Source organism: Euprymna scolopes, chromosome 17 (assembly GCF_053919585.1).
Source record: "Euprymna scolopes isolate OS-2025 chromosome 17, ASM5391958v1, whole genome shotgun sequence".
Taxonomy (NCBI): domain Eukaryota; kingdom Metazoa; phylum Mollusca; class Cephalopoda; order Sepiida; family Sepiolidae; genus Euprymna; species Euprymna scolopes.
The window spans coordinates 47,706,432-47,723,931 of NC_136498.1; the positions used below are offsets into that span (position 1 = coordinate 47,706,432).

At 34.9% G+C, this 17,500-nt stretch overlaps 1 protein-coding gene and 1 pseudogene across 2 annotated transcripts in view; one reads left to right on the plus strand and one right to left on the minus strand.

Moving 5' to 3' along the window:
• Positions 1–17,500, plus strand: part of LOC145296741 (tetraspanin-18-like) — a 576,197-nt gene that overhangs the window by 4,720 nt on the left and 553,977 nt on the right. The window lies entirely within an intron of this gene.
• LOC145297240 (U2 spliceosomal RNA) lies at positions 2,062–2,209 on the minus strand (annotated as a pseudogene).

The window sequence follows — 17,500 nt, forward strand, 5'->3', positions numbered from 1 at the left end:
CTTATTCATCGACTTATTGGCTTCTGTGCAATGCCATACAGAGGTCTGTTTATGTACTGGAGAGGGGGGGGGGGCAAACTCTTTTATTGTATCTCCCGAAGCCTTATGTACTAGCATTTAAAAATATCAAAGGAAAAGCGTGATAGTTTGAATATGTTTGGCTACTTCGCCCTCACCATTTGAATGTCTGAGCAATCACCCTGACATATATCCCATCTCTTGACGTCACTGCTTTCATGTTCTTAACATTATTTTAATTTGTAAACTGTTCATAATTACTTGACTATTTTAATCGTATAATCCAATAAAACTTTTTCAAATTTGGATTCATCTCAAGTAGGATAGGCCCTGGAGTGAATGTGGTATTCTGGTGACTGAGATGTTTCTGATTAAGAGTAGGATAGACATTTTTAAGTATTTGAAACCAAGGATGACCAACGACACCAATTATCTCCACACAGTTGAATGGACTTGTGCCTAATTTGTTCATTGTGTATTTTTATATTTTGTGCAAATAAATATTTCATTATATAAATATTTCAATATATAAATATTTCAATATATAAACGTAAATGTTGCGCAAGTTCAATATCTTGCTTCAAACTTGATACAAATAAATGCTCAATAACTTTTTACAATTATAAACGAACAGATTTAATGTCCCAAAGTTTTATACAATTTTACACGGATAGATTTAATGTCCCAAAGTTTTATACAATTTCACACGAACAAATTTAATATCCCAAAGTTTTATACAATTTTACACGAAAAAAATTAATGTCCCAAAGTTTTATACAATTTTACACGAACAAATTTAATGTTCCAAAGTTTTATACAATTTTACACGAACAGATTTAATGTTCCAAAGTTTTATACAATTTTACACGAACAAATTTAATGTTCCAAAGTTTTATACAATGTTACACGAACAAATTTAATGTTCCAAAGTTTTATACAATTTTACACGGATAGATTTAATGTCCCAACGTTTTATACAATTTTACACGAACAAATTTAATATTCCAAAGTTTTATACAATGTTACACGAACAAATTTAATGTTCCAAAGTTTTATACAATTTTACACGAACAAATTTAATGTTCCAAAGTTTTATACAATTTTACACGAACAGATTTAATGTCCAAAGTTTTTTTTTTACAATTTTATACGAACAAATTTTAGATCCTAGGATTTTTCCCGTCTTAAAATGGAATTCGGTAACCCCAATTTACTTGGTTTTCAACGAGGGAAAAGTTAGACACAAGATTATTATAGAATATGAGAAAAATCGGAACATTCCAAACAGGAACAATCTTAATTATGACAAAAAGTTAAAATTGCCTCAGTCTTGAAGTATTTCTTCATTGGCTGATGGAAAACCGAAAAAATAAAGTGTAGTCTCAGAACAGATACTATACTTTGCTCCTAGCCGAAACTGTAAAATATTTGGTAGTTATTTTTTTTTTTTTTCGTTATTTCACCCGGACATGGTATTTACTAGTGACAAGTGATCCACGTGCTTCAGTAGGGGGAGTAGAGATAAAAGGGAGACTATGTGATCTGAGCGTCAGTAGTTGTAGATGGGCATTTGGTGGGAATCATTATAGTGCTTTCCCATATGGTAAAGGCAGTAAACATTATTCCACAGAACGCCAGTGACAGCAAGTCTTCTCTAGTGCTCTATCGTACTCTATTTACACGTGTAGTTGAGAGAGACAGATAGATGGCCAGTATTTCTGCATGTGTTTGCGGTGTTTCTTTTTATATATAGTTTTATTATTTTAAAAGCTTTCTGCCAACATATGTTAAATCTATAACGAATACAAATGACAAAGAAAATTACAAACAAGACAATGTAGACGAATACAAGTGACAACAAATCTCCACACCTATCGAGCATACTTTGATTAGTATACGTCGTCGTCGTCGTCGTCGTAGTAGTATTAGTAGTAGTAGTAGTAGTAGTAGTACCTATTTACTTTGCCTCCCCAGGGGACAGTTAGACACCAGGGTCGTTTCTAACATGGATAAAAGGAACAAAAATTTTAAATTGTCTCGGTCGTGAGGGATTTCTCCTCCACTGAAAGAGAACAAGAAATTGAAGTGCAGCATCTGAAGAACACATACTACACTTTGAGATATTAAATTTTTTTATTCACAAGAAAAATACAGATACTACACTTTGATCTTGGCCCGAAGGCCAAGAAATATCTTATATGTATTAGTAGTAGTAGTTGTTGTTGTTGTTGTTGTTGTTGTTGTTGTTGTTGTTGTTGTTGTTGTTGTTGTTGTTGTTGTTGTTGTTGTTGTTGTTGTTGTTGTTGTTGTTGTTTTTACTCACTAGGTGTACTCTTACGACCAATTTCCAATGATCGGTCACTGGCCAAGGTAGTTGATGTTTCCTGGAATATATGCAACAATAAATTTCCCTACATTTCCGCGTGTTTCGATTCTTGCTTCAAATAACTTTGTGTTTATCGTAACAGCCTTTTGCCATTGTGTTCTTTCTGATAACGATCCGTGTGGTTTCTCGAGAATTTAGCTCACAGTACGCCTATTTACATTTCCAATATTCTCCGTGCCCTTCTCAGCGAAGTCTAGATGATGCTATCGTGTCACTTTCTCAGACATTTCACAGACATTATCTTTCTGCGAGTTTTTTTCTTTACGAAGAAAGGAAATCAGACTTGGGTTGTTATGTTTTATCCATACTTCTATTTGTACATACAAAGTGCTATTTCATTTAAACATCTGTGATTTATCACTATCTCCTATGTAGATTGGTTTCAGCACTCTGAGATTTTTTTCTCAGAATAGTTCAGTTGTTTTCATCAATACCGTGGTTTGTATAGAGTCAACTTATCCTTCGATTACAATTTCACCAAAGCGTCTTTGCACGTTTTGTGATTAACGTTTGGATATGTGGCACATTTAATATCGATCCGTTCCTTCCCTAGGTGACCTCTTATTATGATTGTTCTTAATCGATTTTTATGATCATGGTCTGTAGAGCTACGGACGTTATTTAAAGAAAATAAATATGTCCTTTATTATAACGGACACCTTCTTCAGTATATGATAAAACATGTTTCTAAAATGTCCCTGTGTAGATCTGATGGACATGAACTGCTGATCAGAAGACAATGCAGGAGACAAATGATATCCATGATTTAAAAGGAACGTTGAGTATCCGTTCTGCTCCTTAGGGGCAACTGCAATCATTTATGTAGCTATGAGTCCAATCTTTTGTTGAATATAAATATCACTTTTGTTTTCTCACTTGGAAGTTACCATTTATCAAGACCCGAAGGCCATTAGAGGATAAGGGTTTATTAATATAAGGTGGCGGTGTATTAATAACTAATGGTTTTGCGGTTATTTAATACTTCAAGTAAAATAATATAAGTTCCAATACTCCTTGTATGTAATTTTCTACAACTCTTAACTTCGTTTCTATTCGTCCTCTCACTTGGGCAGAATTATACACAAGGTCGGCTTTTCCTGTGGTGAAAATCTAGCTTAGCAAAAGGGCCGCTCAGAATAAATAACCTCTCCCCAACCGACTGAGAAAATAAATGATCAAATACAGCAGCAGAACAGATGCTACATATTGTTCTAACCAGAATTCTCACGTTTATCTTACTAGAAGATACGCTTTCGAGAAACAGCGACCTTGCTTCTGGCGTGTTGGTATGTAATTCAGTTCAGTCCTAGAAGACTGACTCTCCCAGAGTTTATCTTTTCTATTTGTAAAGGAATTTATTGCTAAATGCACAAGGTAGTCTTTTCGGTAGATGTTGGCGGGACTGTATATGATTTATGTATGTCAGAACGCACTTTAGTTACTGTATTTTTTTTTCAGAACATTATCTGATCCTATGCCTAACTTTTTTTTCAAAAGATTACCTGATCCTATGCATAACTTTTTTTTCAAAACATTATCTGATCCTATGCCTAACTTTTTTTTCAGAACATTATCTGATCCTATGCATAACTTTTTTTTCAAAACATTATCTAATCCTATGCATAACTTTTTTTTCAAAACATTATCTGACCCTATGCCTAACCTTTTTTAAACATTATCTAATACTATGCCTAACCTTTTTTTCAAAACATTATCTGATCCTATGCCTAACTTTTTTTTCAGAACATTATCTGATCCTATGCATAACTTTTTTTTCAAAACATTATCTGATCCTATGCATAACTTTTTTTTCAAAACATTATCTGACCCTATGCCTAACCTTTTTTAAACATTATCTAATACTATGCCTAACCTTTTTTTAAAAACATTATCTGATCCTATGCCTAACTTTTTTTTCAGAACATTATCTGATCCTATGCATAACTTTTTTTTCAAAACATTATCTGATCCTATGCCTAACTTTTTTTTTCAAAACATTATCTGACCCTATGCCTAACCTTTTTTAAACATTATCTAATACTATGCCTAACCTTTTTTTTAAACATTATCTGATCCTATGCCTACCCTTTTTTCAAAAAATTATCTGATCCTATGCCTAACCTTTTTTTAAACATTATCTAATACTATGCCTAACCTTTTTTCAAAACATTATCTGACCCTATGCCTAACCTTTTTTTAAACATTATCTAATACTATGCCTAACCTTTTTTTCAAAACATTATCTGATCCTATGCCTAACCTTTTTTTCAAAACATTATCTGATCCTATGCCTAACCTTTTTTTTTGTTAAAAAAAATCTGGTCCTATGCCTATCCTTCTACAGCAATATGTTTAATTACTCAGATGGAAGGCTTGGTTGGTCTAATGGATATGATTATAGACTACGGAATCGGTTATATTCAAATCCTATCGGATCCATTTTGTTCCATTCTGCACTGTGACTTTTCGTGAATGGCAATTTAAACCAAGTATGCGTAACATACAAAGCTGTATCCAGTTAATTTGATAGTATGAATTCGTGAATTCGAAGAATTGCTGACTTCTACGCCCTAGCAAATGGTGTCAGGTAAAAGAAAATCGAATTTGTATAAAAGGTTCCGCTTACTGAACCAAACTTCTTGTAGTAGTTTAAAATAAATAATCAAATTGACGTCAAAGTTTTGAACACATTTTTATTTTTAAAAATATCTGTATAACTAAAATTAATTCGGCAATATTTTATATGAAAACCGCGCGTAGTATGTTTGCCAGAGTTTTTTTCTTTTTTTAATAATATATTTTAATATCACAAAAAGATTAATACAAAAATCATTTATTTTCTAAACAAAATTAAGAAATCAGTAAATAATTCATCCATAAATATATTTTATTTGCTTAAAAAAACTAATGTGTATAGAATTGTTACATATTTTCTTTTACGCCAATTTCATTACTTATTTTTAACTTTAACAGGGAGAGCAGTTTAGTACGCGGTACATTTTTCTTTTATATAAATGTAATTTTTTTAAGCTGACATCGTTTGCTTCCGTCTTTTAATTGCCTGTTCGGATTCACTATGAATTCTTCTACATCAACATTGTGATTTAGCATTAAATGATGCTAACAGGGTTGATATCGCGTAAAATATTTAAATCCAAACACTTGTGGGCTCCCATAGTTCAATTAAGTCTTGCATTAATTTGAAAACTCATGAGTGGCAGCATATTATTTATTGGCAATTTTGTAAAAAAGTTTTCAAACATTGTCGCTGCTATTGTAGAATGCTGTATACCACAATATTTATATCGAAATATACAGTCTACCACAGTGATTCTGTCGTAGTATGCGGTCTACCACAATGTCTCTGTCGTAGTATGCGGTCTACTACAATGTGTCTGTCGTAGTATGTGGTCTACCACAGTGTTTCTGTCGTAATATGCGGTCTACTACAATGTTTCTGTCGTAGTATGCGGTTTATTACAATGTTTCTGTCGTAGTATGCGGTCTACTACAGTGTTTCTGGCGTAGTATGCGGTCTACCACAGTGTTTCTGCCGTAGTATGCGGTCTGCTACAGTGTTTCTTTCGTAGTATGCGGTCTACCATAGTGTTTCTGTTGTAGTATGCGGTCTACCATAGTGTTTCTGTCGTAGTATGCGGTCTACCACAGTGTTTTTGTCGTAGTATGCGGTCTACCACAGTGTTTTTGTCGTAGGATTCGGTCTACCACCGTGTTTCTGTCGTAGTATGCGGTCTACCACCGTGTTTCTGTCGTAGTATGCGGTCTACCACCGTGTTTCTGTCGTAGTATGCGGTCTACCACCGTGTTTCTGTCGTAGTATGCAGTCTGCCACAATGTTTCTGTCGTAGTATGCGGTTTACCACAGTGTTTCTGTTGTAGTATGCCGTCTACCACAATGTGGTCTACTAAAAGAATATATGGTATACAATCTGCTAGAACATCTACGGTGCAGCATTTTGAGAGGGTTGCAAACAATATATTAAATTATAAGTTTATTATTTACATTGAAGGCTTGAAAAAGTTCCTTAACAACTGGCAGGATTACTCAAAATAGAATGGCCAAAAAATAAAGTGTAATATTTTAAAACTAAAATCTCTCTCTCTCTCTCTCTCTCTCTCTCTCTCTCTTTCCCCTATTCTGTTTTTCAACATCCTTCACACTCACCTTCTGTCACCTCTACCCAGCCTATTCCTCGCACTTGTTTTAATGCATTGAACATGATACTTATGTAGGTCATCTACCTCTCGTTTATATAATAGATAACGTGACGAAACTGGGCCCAGTTGACAAAGAAGTAATATTTTATGCATTATTCTTTATATATTATTCATTCAGGGCAACGCCGATCAAGAATATACAAACTTTGTGGGTGCTTGTTTTGTAGTTTATTTTATTTTCACTTATACATACACACAATTGTCTTCTATATAATAGAATAACTTAAAAACAACCAAGTTTTACTTTGCTATTGCTCACGTCTGTCGTATTTGGATCGCCATAGGTCGGGGTGTATTTCAGACTAGAAAAAATCCAACCGAACTCCCGTTGCAGTAATAACAGCTTCGATTTGGTTAAATACCAGACAGATATACGTCTCTAATATTAGGATAGATCTTTATCGATGAGCTATTTTCCGATGCGGGAATGACGGCATCACCTTTTCATTTGAAACCGACGAGTAATAGTATAATAGTTTTTCTTGATAACCATTATACTACCAGCATGGCGTCTGTGGTGGCGGGGCATTAGATCGAAGTATCCGAGCAGCTAGCTTTGACTTTTAAAAATGCTAAGATTAAGAATTCTTAAATAGTTTTATCAAGGTCACCGTATACATTTTAAGCGGCTTTTATTTTGTGAAAGTTCGAAAGCTTAATCTCTCCCTCTTTCCGCTTCCGTTTTCCGTAGACCGCCCGGGTCGCCATATTCTCTTTGGATAAAAACAAATATCACTTTAGTTTTCGAGAATATGGCCTTTATATTTTCTCAGATGCTTCGCCATGTGTAGATTTTAACTTTTATTTCTTATTATCTCTCCGTTTCGCTTTTTCTTTCTATTTTTTTTTTTAATCGAACGGACAGGATGTACTACCGTTTCATCTCGGGTTTAGTGCAGACTCCAGTTTATCTATCTTTCTATCTATCTATCTGCCTATCTTTTCCGCTTTGTGTCTTGAAAATAGACACCTAGTTGCAATCCGCCCGTTTAATCGATATCACTCTTTTAAGCTAAATTTATAGCAGATTCCCATGCCACATTCCCCGTGAATATTTTAAGTTTTTTCCTCTGTTTTATTTTTCTCGTAACTTCACTCCAATCGAACTTTTTTCTTGTGCACAAATGCACGGCAGATATAGAAAAAAATATAGCGCTGTGTCAGACTAGGCATGTATGGACGTCGGGTGATTTTTAAAAAGGAATCAAGTGAGCTGAGGAACACGCAGCTGATTCTAAATTTGTCAAAAGACGAGAAATTATAAAGCAGTTATAATTCGATATAAAGCATAATCACGTTGACATATTCAGCATAATCACGTTCACACACCGGTTCGTAGTTAGATCACCGAAGTTAAACGACATTGAAATTGGTCAGTACTAGATGGGTGACAATTTGTGAATATTAGGCGCTGTGTGTAGGAAGACGTTGGAATCTCCCATGCAGTAAATAAAAGCTAACGACATCATTACCCCTGACAGATATATACACTCGACCCTGGACCACTTGTGAAATTGATATTTCCGTGAAAGATCCCCCTCGGAGGAAGCCGGTAAAAACCGTATAGGGTGAATGTCGTTTCGGATCGAAAATTATTAGTTAATTAGAAGATCAGACGGTTGCGTATCTTGTTCAAAGACCTAAGTAATTTAGGTATAAGAAACGATAATAACGCAAGAATCTGACAAATGAATACACTGATCCAGTTCGTCCAACTTATGGCGTGCAAGTTCTTCTACGTTCGCTTTATTCGGTTTGGAACTAAAGATAACATCAGGTTAGAAAGAAAGATTTATATTTTGTTGTGAAAAGTACGCGATGTTTGTTTCATCTTAGCCGGCAACCTGGGTATATATCAGAGGTCAAAGCAGAGAGCTGCCAAATATGTTGTTTAGTATAACCTTTGAGATAGCCATGTCCTGCTACATTACTGTTTGTAAAAACTAAAGGTCGAAATATAATCTCTATTTTGGACCAGGTAAAACGTTGTCAGGTCGGATGGGGGTTGGAAAATGCGTTGGCGAAAAGGCGACCATTGTTGAAAAATTGGTGGATAAAAGAATCGAGAATAAAAAAAAATGAAAACACTATTTTCAAATACCATAACCTCCGTTTAGTTATGGGAGACAATGAATACCCTCTGCAAGAGTGACTGTGCGTGAGGCAAGGGTTGCACAATCCTGAAACGCACCTCTCCTTGATTCATATGGCAAGACCATCAGATCGGAAATACCCTGATCATTGGAATGTAAAAATACTCTTGTTTACTGGTGTAACAAAGCGCGTATGAGCTCGTGTGAAAATATCAGCTGCAGCCTAAGGATGGATGACTAGCGAAAGTATTAGCAGCAGCAGCAGCAGCCGTTTGAGCACTATGCAAATTAGCAAGTGTGCTCGTGCTTGCGTGAGAAAAAGAAAAAGAGGACAGCATATGGTCGGAGAGAAGAAAAGTGCCACCGGGCGAGATGGGTGTGTAGCCCCTCGGTGGCGGCGAGAGATTTTTAAGCTGGTATCGCGACGGCAGACGAAATTTACAGTAAAAAATGATGTTTGCTAAAACAGGGGAAAAAAAGCTGAGTCGGATTTATTTAGTTTTGTTTGTTTGTTCTTTTGCAACGGTACTGGATAGCGTGAGAGTTCGAGAGAAGTTTGTATCGTAACGCTCACGACTCGAGCCTAACGGTCACGTTACAGATTATATATAAATGATAGAACCTAACATCATCATTTCCCTTGACAGATATATACAATCGACTGGGACCACTTGTGAAATTGATATTTCCATGAAACTTCCCCTACATAATGTGGGTTTAGGTAGTAATTTTTCTATTTGCCTAGTAAGCAAAAATATTTAGTTGTCAAAGGTCAATATATATATATATATATATATATATATATATATATATATATATATATATATTAGTGCTAGACTGGGAGTAGTTGATTCATTTGTGTACCTTGGTAGTTCTCTGTCGAGGGATGGCTGTCTCGACACTGAAATCAAGAGGCGAATTCAGAAGGCATCTGTAGCTTTTGAAAGTTTGGAGAAGAGAGTGTGGTCTGATCCTGGAATCACAGACAGGACTAAGATCTGCGTTTACAAGACCTGTGTGCTTACCACACTGTTGTAGTCATCGGAGACATGGATATTGCATTAAAGGCATATTAAATGGCTTGAACGATCTCACCAAAAATGCTTGAGACGTATCTTAAACATTAAGTGGCAAGCACAAGTACCCGATACTGAGTCCTTGTGAGAGCCTGTTGCTCTAGTGTTTAGACTCTTATAACCAGATCTCACATGCGTTGGGTAGGCCACTTTGTTCGAATGAAAGATTGTAAAACAATTTTTTTACGGGGAGCTGGAAAATGACAAGCGCCCTCAATACAAGCCTAGGAAGAGGTGCAGGGACTCTACAAAGAATAATTTGAAAGTCTTACAAATCGACATCAACACATGGAAAGAACTTACTCTGCAAATGCCGAAGTGTTGAAAGCTTGTACGTGAAAGTTGTGATGCTCTAGAGAAAAGAAAGCAGGTCCACAGCAATCTGAAGCGAGAGCTTCACAAAGGTTTAATTGATGGTCTTAACCATGATATACAGAGCTGGAAATGAGATACTTGTGAACGAGTGCTTTTGTCAAAACTCCTGTTCAGGTCAACTTTGCACCTAATAGTCCGAACCAAACAATCTGTTTAACATGCAGCAAAGTTTGCAAGTCTACTGCTGGTTTGAGAAGACATGTGATTGTTCATAGCAATACCCTTCAATCTCCAGAGGAAGTCGACTCGATGGAAATTGCTCAATTTGTATGTCACATCTGCTTCAAGATGTGCAAACATGTTGCGGGATTGCAGAGTGATCTGAGATGGCATGGACGACAAGATTGGGAGAACTCAATGTGACGGCAATTATCTGGAAATATGCAACAATCATCATGTGTATGTATATATAGGGCTCCACATTGCGAGTGAAACATGCATTTGCGAGTGATTTTTTTCAAAGTGGCGACTAGAAATAATATAACGCTTATCTTTTGGCGATTACATTTCTTTCACTGACAATTTTCCAAAGCTTACTACCGAGTGAAAAATATTTTCCAATTTTTTAAAATAAAACGAACAATGTTTAATTATTCAAACAAAAAAGAAATTAAAATGTTTATACCTTCAAGTATCAACATAATTTTTTTTGTATATTTAGAATTATACTTATTTAAAAAAAAATACAGAAAAGCATTTCTGATGTACATACCCGTCACAGAACGAAGATGTCATATTCTAAAAATCATGTGGGTTTAGGTAGTAACTTTTCTATTTGGCTAGTAAACAAAAATATTTAGTTATCAAAGGTCAAGTGAAGATAAATTTGTCCATAGAGCCCTGATATATATATATATATATATACACACACACATATATATATATATATACACATATATATATATATATATATATATATATATATATATATATATATATATTGTATGTGTGTGTGCGTGTTTTGAATTCAATTATTTTGCAGGATACCTATAAACACTGCAATAATTGAGTGTTTTTTTTTGGTTTTTTGTTGTTGTTTTTTTGTGGGTTTTTTTTTTGTTTTTTTGCAAAAATTTTTCGTTTTATCTTTTTATATTTACTAGTATTTCAGCTCGGCGTTGCCCGGCAGTTTGGAGGTGTATATTGAGCAAAAACAAAATGTAGTCAATTTTTTTTAACTTTGACCCCTATTATGACCCCTTAACATTTATTGTTTTGGGGCTCAAATCAAGTTATTAAGTTAGATCCATGTCCAAGGAACCTATATCTAAAATTTCAAGTGTTTACACCCCAAATTGTCGGAGGAGTTTGGTAGAGTTCTCAAAGGTCAAATCGTTGAACTTTGACCCATTACCAGCCACATTCTTGTCCGAAAATCGATCACAAAGATTTTCCCAAATCTCAGTACCCTGTATATCAAATTGTGGGTCTGCAGACTGAAAATTGACAGAATTATTGCTAAGGGAAATGTACACAGACACGCACACAGACACTTTCACTTTTATAGATATAGAGATATTAGCAACTTTCAAATAGCATGTTTAGAAACATGGATCTGTCTTTTAGTTGTTTACACGTGTTCCGTTATTCAACGGAACACGTGTAAAACTTACGTCATACTAAAAAGTAAAATCTTATGAGTTTGTACTAAATACATCTACTAAAATCGATGTAACGGGTGTCAGCCAGAAATTTGGCTGTTAAGGGGTCAAATTTCAACGATTTGACCTTTAAGAACTCTACCAAACTCCTCCGACAATTTGGGGTCTAGACACTTGAAATTTTAGATATAGGTTCCTTGAACGTGGATCTAACTTAATAAAGTGATTGGAGCCCGGAACTATAAATTTTAAGGGGTCATAATATGGGTCAAAGTTTTAAAAAATTAACCATTTTTTTGTTTTTTTGCTTTTTTTGCACAGCATACACCTCCAAACACCCGAGCAAGAGGTCAAAGTTCAACGATTTGACCTTTGAGAATTCTACCAAACTCCTCCGCCAATTGTGGGTCTAAACACTTGAAATTTTAGATATAGGTTCCTTGGACATGGATATAACTTAATAACTTGATTTGAGTCCAAAACAATAAATGTTAAGGGGACATAATAGGGGTCAAAGTTTTAAAAAATTGACCGCTTTTTCTTTTTCTTTTTTTTTCTCAACATACACCTCCAAACACCCGGGCAACGCCGGGCTGAAATGCTAGTATATATATATATATTAGTTTAAGTGAACATGTCTGTCTGTGTAAGGGACCGTCTATACCAAACTACTTTGTCAGTTTTTGGTCTATAGACTTTAAACCTGATATATAGGAGATGGAGACTTGTGAAACAAATTCGATTTGATTTTAAGCCGGTAAAAATAGCTGCGACAAGGTCAAAATTTAAATAAAAATCAAACTAAGCAGTCGTAAGTGGACTGAACGTGTTTTTCTATGGATGTGGAAATATACATTAGCATTTTTAACAACTTTATCTATTTAAAGTTTTTATATGCTTAGATGAGGCGGTAACGAATAACGCCGGTGAGCTATGTTTTGGTTTCGATTCTATCTGAAGTCATATCTTTTTATTATCTTGCTTTTGAATGTAATAATCCATAGAGAATTGGCTCTATAATAATAGATATGAAATCTCCACGAATTAAATATAGACTTGCTCGTATCTTACGACAGGATAATCTATCTATATATCTGTGAAAGTGTCTGTCTGTCTGTGTATCTGTGTGTCTGTCTGTGTACATTTCCCTGCGCAATAACTCTATAAATTTTAAGTTTACAGACTCGGACTTTGATTTACAGGGTACTGAGATTTGGGAATATCGATGTGATCGGTTTTCGGCCAGAAATTTGGCGATTAAGGGGTCAAAGTTCAACGATTTGACCTTTAAGAACTCTATCAAACTCCTCCGACATTTTTCGGGTTAAACACTTAAAATTTTAGATATAGGTTCCTTGGACAGGGATCTAAGTTAATAATATGATTTGAGCCCAAAAAAGAAATTTTAAGGGGTTATAATAGGGGTCAAAGTTTAAAAAATTGAGCACTTATTTATTTATTTTTTTTTTTTTGCTCAACATACATCTCCAAATACCCGGGAAACGCCGGGCACCCATGCTAGTATATCTATAAAAGTGAACGTGTGTGTGTGTGTGTGTACATTTCCCTACGCAATAACGCTGTCAATTTTTAGTTTACAGGCTCGAAATTTGATATACAGGGTATTGAGATTTGAGAAAATCTATCGGTTTTCGGCCAGAAATTTGGCTGTTAAGAGGTCAAAATTCAACGATTTGACTTTGAGAACTCTACCAAACTCCTCCGACAATTTGGGGCCTGAACACTTGAAATTTAAGATATAGGTTCCTTGGACATGGATCTAACTTAATATCTTGATTTGAGCCCAAAACAAATGTTTTTTTGTTTGTTTGTTTCTTTGCTCAGCATAAAGCTCCAAATACCCGGGCAATGCCGGGCATCCATGTTAGTACATCTATAAAAGTGAACGTGTCTGTGTGTCTGTCTGTATGTATGTGTACATTTCTCTACGCAATAACTCTGTCAATTATTAGTCTACAGACTCGAAATTTGATATACAGCGTACTGAGATTTAGGAAAATCAATGTGATCGGTTTTCGGCCAGAAATTTCGCTGTTAAGGAGGTCAAAGTTCAACGATTTGACCTTGAGAACTCTACCAAATTTCTCCGACAACTTGGGGTCTAAAACTTTTAATTTTAGATATAGGTTCCTTGGACATGGATCTAACTTAATATCTTGATTTGAGCCCAAAACAATAAATGTTAAGGGGTCATAATAGGGGTCAAAGTTTTAAAAAATCGACCGGGCTAAAATACTAGTATATATATATATATATATATATATATTAGTGTGTGTTAGAGAGAAAGAGGGAGAGAGAGTGATTGTGTGTCTGTGAGTGATTGCGTGTGTGTATACATTACAAGATTCCATAACTTAAGTCATATAATATCTATTTTCTCGCATTTTCTTTTTTAATATCTATGCCTGATTTCTTGTCTGAATTACATATTTTTATGTACCTCCTATCTTTAGAAGTAAAGTCAATCTAATAAAATAATAAAAGAACTAGTAAATATATGCCGCCCCGGTCTCATAATTTTGTTAGCCAAGGAGATGGATATCATGACGAACGAATATAGGCTACACTGTCCCTCCGAAGTAAAAGATAATACCTTGGAGGTAAGTATGAAGGCAATAGAACAAATTTTCACTGCATTTTCCCTCCCCACCCCCGAAAAAAAAGTTAATTATTGGGAGAATAGGGGCGTGACTACATAATATATCATACCCTACTCCTAAAAGTAAGTAAGGAAGTAATTCTAAGTAGAATTATATCAAGACAACCTTTGAAGGGATCAGCATAGTATATTGTTGTTTAAGTAATACATAGAAGATTCGTTTAATGTAAATAAAACTGATACTCCACTATATTTCCTAAATTGAGAGTATTATAGTTTGATGAAATAGCATAGAGAACTAAATTGAGCATTATTAATCGAAGTCATAGTGTTCATTCGGGTTCGGTCAGACAGCTTCGAAATCTGCATTAGTAACAGATTTCTTCAATTCGAGATTAGTATTTATTTATTTATTTATTTATTGTAAATCACGTTCAGAGATTTACTAAACATGATGAATTATTGACAATAGTTTGTCCGTCGTTCGCAAGCTAAAATTAGATGTAAATATTTGCAACATCTTAATTTCCTTAAGCTCCTAGGCTTAACATTCACAGACAACATGAATTGGAACAAATACATCGACCTATTTACCATGACTGCCGCGAAGAAGGTGGGCTCCCTCTATCGTGCTAGAAGTTTTCTCACATCTGAGTGTATCCTGTATCTATACAAAGCCACTATTCTCGCATGCATGGAATATTGTTGCCACATCTGGGCTGGTGCATCTGCAACTAGTCTCTCGCTCTTAGATAGGGCTTAAAATAAAAAGTTACCAACCTAATATGTCTCGCACTGTCGGCCAAGCACCAACCTCTGTCCCATCGCCGAAATTTTGCATGCCTGTGCCTGTTTTACAAGTACTTTAATGGTAAGTTCGCGGACAAACTCAAAACACTAGTACCCCCTCGACGTAAATACCCTCGACAAACTTGACAAGCAGCAAAATTCCACCTCTACACATCCTTAGATGTCGAAAAGCCTTCTACTCAAATAGTTTCTTTCCTCAAACTGCTAGACTTTGGAATTCCCTCCCAGGCTCCTGCTTCTCTGACTCTACTGAAATGCAGAAGTTCAAATGTAATGTGAACAGACATCTCGCTGCCCAACTCCCTACATAGTATTCCTGCAGCTCTGGTTCCAAATAGTATCTCCTTACGACTTAGTGGCACTGTGCATTGTTGTGAGTAAAAAAATTTTTTTTTTTAATACAAAAAAAAAAAACAGTTAAAAAATTAATGTTCACGACGGACATCATCTACTTCTGATTTAGGATTATCGAATTTAGCTCCTTTTTTCTACAATGTTTAAGAATTATATGAACATTGATACACGTGTGTTTTAAATTTAAACGCTTAATTAATCGTTTTAAACGAACAAAACATTTCTTTAAAAATCGAAACATTCGCGATAATGCCGCAAAGTCGGCAGTTTATAAAACGAAAAAGAAAACACATTCTGTAAATATGTTTTTTATGGATAATAAATATCGACTTTTGTTAAGACGTCAACTAAACTCTTCGTTAAAAAAAAAGGAATCAAGTTTTGAACATTTTTGAATAATCGATAACTCGATTCTCTTATTTTAAAGTGGGTATTATATAGAGGGTAACTGTTACATTGTGGGCGGCGTTAGGACGACCGGGGTCGATGTATAGGGAAAGGGGCATATTTGACTGCTGGTTATTGACTTAATTCGTTTGAAAGTCAATCACGTCGGGTCGGTCAGGATTGGCGTTTACTGATCCTATTTAAATGCTTCTAACTGCAGCAAAAAGTAACTCAAGGCCGAAAGATAAGAGCAAATCAGTTTCTTTGGTGGTAGTGGGTGGGGGGTAAAAGTGTAGAGAAAATCACAAGAATATTAGGGGCGCATCAGCTGATTCTCTTAGTAGAACGTAAGTCTTGGAGGGTTTAACATCGAGGTGTTGGTCGGATCATGTCTATTATCAAAAAGAAAAGAGCTGATGGATCAAGCTCTAGACTCTGTGACAAAATATATCTTTATCTATCTATTATTATATAACAGTCATTTTGTGTGTGCGAGTTTCTTCCCCATAGGTTTCGAAACGGCTGAGCCTATCCTTTGGAAATTTCACTCAAAGATAATTTATATGTCTGGCGGTGTTCTGGATATGTTTTGTACAGAAAGTCATCCAATAAGTATCGAAAATTAGAAAAATCCGATCTTAAAAATAGTCTTTCTCTTATAGATAAAAAAAAGAATTTTACAGGGGGAATATTCTACGTTACACCGGATGGTGTTACGTAAAATATTTTCGTGTAAAAATCTTTCTTTCTTATCTGTAAGAGAAGAAAGACTTTAAGATCGTCAAGCCTAAAAATCAACTGAATGATATTATAAACAAACACAGACGGAATTTGATTAACGACATTTTAATATTATTCTTACATTTGTTTATTTATTTCGAATTATTTCACGGACAAATTATTCCTCATAATATATAATTAGGGCTGTGACAACAGCATATTCTTTTCATTGCTTTAACTCTAGAGTATATATCCGTTAATATCTGATATCTTTTTTATATAAACGGATGTGGTTCTCGGTTGATTAAGTGTGTCTAACTGTGCCGGATATATACAAGAGAGTCCAAAGAAAAAAAAATGAAAAGGATATTGTGTTGTCACATAATAATGAAAAGAGGAGTGATTCTATAATAATACATACGCAATCTGCATAAATAAAAATATTTAAGTTTAAATATTTATTTCAACGTCGGGCGCCCAGCTAGTCTATATACATAAGGCCAATCTCGCCTACCATGAACACTAAGATGCTGACTATTTAGTAGATTCAGAGAGAAATGAACGATAGCCGTTATTATATAGACTACAAGTTATTAAAAAATTAAACCCTTCCAAGATGGACAATAAATAAAGCCATAATATTTTATGGTAAAGGTAAGAGCGTAGAAACGATTGTTTTTTTAGGAGATGTGATTATTGGATTAACCAATCAGAAATCGTCTGTGGCACACACATCTCTGTTTTTATAGATATATAGGTCGAGGTAATTAGTTAAAGAGATTTAATATAATGTGATATATAGATAGATAGATTAAATGTTA